Source organism: Palaemon carinicauda, chromosome 20 (genome assembly GCF_036898095.1).
Source record: "Palaemon carinicauda isolate YSFRI2023 chromosome 20, ASM3689809v2, whole genome shotgun sequence".
NCBI lineage: Eukaryota > Metazoa > Arthropoda > Malacostraca > Decapoda > Palaemonidae > Palaemon > Palaemon carinicauda.
In genome coordinates, this window is record NC_090744.1 from 66,291,645 (window position 1) to 66,296,644 (window position 5,000).

Below are 5,000 nucleotides of genomic sequence, written 5' to 3' on the forward strand. Positions count from 1 at the left end.
GTCTTATTTTTTGTTTGCTGCTGTCGCAGCGGTGACTTTGATTCAGTGCCTAACTTTTAGTATCAATTTCGTTTTTCTGATCTTTCCTCCAGCATAATGACTAATATATATATATATATATATATATATATATATATATATATATATATATATATATATATATATATATATATATATATATATATATAGATAGATATGTTTTTCATATAAAGATAAGCCATATATTTTGATACATTAATGTCTGGATTCTATTACCTACTGCTGGATCAGAGCCCCAGGAGAAACCACTCAAAGACAATATCTTCTGAACAGCGGGGATTTCAAATCTTGTCCAGAAAACTTGTAACAACAGTGACAACACCACTTCACCAAGAAAAAAGATAAAAGTAAATGACAATTCTTCTGCAAAATCATCATTAATCGAATGCCATGTACAAACATACCAATTAGCGATGATGGTGAAGATCGGTTGATTGCAATTCGAAGTACAAAAAAACAGAATTCGACAGGTATAAGTACAGAAGAATTGTCATTAACTTTATCATTCTTTATGACTAGGTGGTATTGTCAGTGTTGTTACAAGTTTCCTAGACAAGGTTTCGATTCCCGGCCGGTCAGGCGCTATTGTCTTACAGTGGTTTCACCTGGGCTCTGATCCCGAGGTCTGTAAGAGAATCCAGATAATAATGTATCAATATATATATATATATATATATATATATATATATATATATATATATATATATATATATATATATATACATATATATATATATATATATATATATATATATATATATATATATATATATATATATATATATATATGACAAGTGCAGATGGATAACAAGTTGTCGGCATATGGGTTTTCTTCATTCATTATAAAAGATTTGTTCGTAAGTACACCTTACACAATCTATCCTCTCATAGGAGGGACTTATCAACTCGAGTGCTCATCGGTAACTAACTACTGCCTTCGTTATCAAAATGCAGCCATTGCAAAACATGCAGACACATAGGTTTTTGTGGAATACTCATGAATATTGAGTTCATTTATCTTGATATACAAGACATCTACATACACAAATTAGGACATTACTCCTCCCCCCCCAAGCTCCTCACTCCAGGAGGAGGTGCGTACTCGCCCTCACTAGTCAATGATATATGGAGAACACTCCAACCCAGAATAGGCATGGCATGTACTAAAAAGAAATGCAGCATATAATATGTATATATGGATATCACGCCCTAAAAACAACACATCTTCCACAAAAATACAAAAAAATTAAATATTTCATGTAAAAATGTACACAAAATAATATAAATAATTCCACTCATTTTTTTCTTAAGATTTCTACAACCAAAACACAGAATACCCAAAGGAAAAAAAAAATAAACATAATATTAGGTCTATATAACCTCATCAATAACCTCCCTCGGGTTGTGGGCAATACGGGCTTCTTGGGCGGGATAGTCGTAGGAATAGATATTCCTTAATCCCTCGATTATACTTGTCTGAGTTTACGGCACAATTTCGCAACACGTCTCACTACCACCGTTTCACCATTTATTTAAATCACTACAACACTTACACTTGCAACCGGTGGTCATTAGCCGTTTCCCGAGAAAATCATTCCTCTTCCCACCCTTCTCTTATAACATCAAGTATAAGGTATTCACATCTACAGTTTCTATAACACTGTCTATCGTCAAGGCTGAACTTTAATCCCGCAATCACTTTCCATTCGGGAACCACCCCGGCCCCATCAACCACGAATAATATAAATATTTGAATGATACAGCATCCGCCAGACAGATCTTACTTGACCTATCTAACCCCTGATTGTTTTTAGGTTCACTCAACAATGTTATACGTATTTCCATAGGCAGCAAAATTACCACAACATTTTACGTATAAATTTAGCATCAACACAAGACATCATTATCATCACGTTTATTTAAAACACGTCGAAAGAAGAAATGAGGTCTGTTCAAATAACAACAACAGCAAGGGAAAAAAAATTCTACTCATCAACTCAAGGGATGTCTCGAATGTAGCGGTAAGGAGGAACACTTTTGAAAACTACCTCTTCAGGTACCAAATGTATGTGTGCCTGATGATGTTCAGACACTGCGCTATTAACCATGCTTTGTATCACAACTGTGTTAGACTTAACCATCTTTACTCGGTAAGGACCCAAATACGCTGGCTCTAGTGTGTGTTTCCTAGGCTGTAATTGTTTCAAATACACATGATCGCCCACAAATTCTTTTACCGGTGCGGTTTTGAACTGACCATCATACTTTGAGCTGTGATTTTCCTTAGCTTTTTTCAAAAACATTTTAGTGGTGTTCATTACTCTCCTCAATAAATTTAATAAATATACACGGCATTGCTCAGTTGAATAATTTGGCGATTGTTGTGAATTGTTGAGAACCGTTTATGGTAACACAGGATCCTGTCCATACACTAAAAAGAAAGGTGTGTCCCTGAGCGAAGCATTATATGCAATGTTTAAAGCTAGGTCAGCTGTAGGAAGCATGGCGTGCCAATGAAGAGGGTCATCAGCCACTAAGTAACGAAAAATTCGCACTACTTCCCTATTATGTGACTCTACTAAGCCATTTGCTGAAGGTCTATATGCGGTCACTGAAAAGTGTTCAATCTTCATCAAGTCTGTGACCGATTTCACCACCTTATTTATAAACTGAAGACCCTTATCACTTATAAAAATTTTCGGGCAACCAAACCTAGTAATGAAAGAGGACAGTGCCTGGGCTAAAGAATTTGCAAATTTATCCAACATTGCTTAAGTGTCAGTGTAAATGCATCCACAAATACACATGTATACTTATGTTGTGTTAACCCAGTAGGATATGGTCCTACTACATCCATATGCACTCTATGGAATTTAATGGGAACAGTCGGCCACTTTCTGGCTTCCGGTACAGTGTTTTCATGTTCTTTGAAACAGTTACAAGCATGACAACCTTTTGTATAGTTCTCTATAGACTTTTTCATTCCTAACCAAAAGAAGGATTCACATGCTCTCCTTAATGTTTTGTCAATCCCTAAATGCCCTGCATACGGACTTGCATGCACAATGTGGATGGCTCGATTAGTTAAAGAGGGAGGAAGAACTACCCATGCACAAAATTCACCTCCCCTCTCCTCGTAAGCACAATATAAGACATAATTTTCAATAAAAAAATTTTCACGAGGCACATTCAGAAATGACGCATAACTCTCCGATTCCCTTTTAATCACTGCTCGCACTCTTTCCATCCATTCCTCTTTTTTCTGTCCCTCTCGGACTTCTTTTATGTCCCAGCCTCCCAAGTCAATCAAACCTGCATCATTAGGGCATTCATTTTGGACACCCCTGGTCACGACTCCCTCTCTCTCTCTCTCTCCTGTCTACTGCATGTGCATCGCAATAACTCTCATCCCGTTCTCTATTTTCTCTATTATGATGGGGGTCTTTACTATTTTTGTTACGTTCTCTGTTCCACTTTTGTGCCCTAGTTGTTACTCCTATTACTGTACTTCTAGAGAGAGCATCAGCTACCTTATTAGCCTTATCTTCTATGTGGTGAAAACCCTTTATGTTAAACTTGAACTATCTCTCAATCCATCTCGCTTGACGAGAGGTCAAATCACTTTTATAATACAAATCACGTGTGGGGGCGATGATCGATTTGTAACACAATCGACTGACCTAATAAAAAAACTGATGCCTCTCTAGAACCCAAAGAATAGCCAAAGCCTCTCGAACGAATGTACTATAACTCTTTTCTGCCCCTTTTAACGCCCGGGAAGCAAAACAAATGCGTCTCTCTCTGCCTTTATCATCTCGTTGAGAAACTACGCCACCGATAGCTACGCTACTCGCATCTGTTGTCATTAAAACAGGCGATCAAATCTAGGATATGCGGGTAATTCATTGATAGTTAAGGCAGCTTTCAAGTGGCTAAAGGCCCTTTCTTCTTCCTCTCCCCAATTTATTACTTTTTGTTTCTTTAAAGCATCTAATGGTCTCATTATCTCTCTAAAACTTCTTATGAATTTACGGTAATACTCAGCGAGCCCAATGACCCAACTACTTCCTTAGAGTTACGTGGCCTGTAATCGCCGCTACTTTTCTGGGGCAGGGTTGGATATCTTCTGGGGTTATTATGTGACCTAAAAATTCCACCTGTTTACAGAAAAATTTGCACTTTGACAAATCTATTTTCATACCATTATGTTGCAATGCTTCTAAAACTTTACGAATATTATTATTATATTCTTCAGCCGTTTTCCCTGTAATTTTGATATCATCTAAATAAACAAAAACATTATGGCCACTTAAGGGCGACAAAACCGCCATCATTACTCTAGAAAAATGACTTGGAGCTTTTTTAACACCAAAAGGAAGAAAATCAGAATGAAATAATTGACCGTTAGCTATAAATGCCGTTTTACATTTACTGTCTTCCTGAACGGGTATTTGATAGTATTCAGATTTTAAATCAAGAGTTGTGAAATATTTGCTATCCCATACTTTCACAAGTAATTCTTCGATTGAGGGCAATGGGAATGCATTATCCTTAGTGATTGCATTCAATTTCCTATAATCAACACATTCTTACTGAACCATCCTTTTTCCTAACAGCTACAATTAGAGAAGCCCAGGGGAATTTGCTCTCCTTGATTATCCCTCGTTCCCTTAATTTATTAATTTCCCTTTCTATCTCTCCCTGGAAATGAATGGGTACTTTATAAGGCCTTGACCTGATCGGGTCCACCTGTCCAGTTTCAATGGTAAAGGATAATCCATTAATCCTCCCGGGTGCTCATCTCCAATTGCAATTACATCGGAATAATTATTGACAATGTCAGTAACTACAGGCTGATATTCGGAGGGAAAAATTTTCGCGCTTGCATAATCAAATTCTGAGTGCGTTCGTCTGGGCTGGCTGGAGTTGTGGCTCCCAACATCCCATTATAACCAATTTCA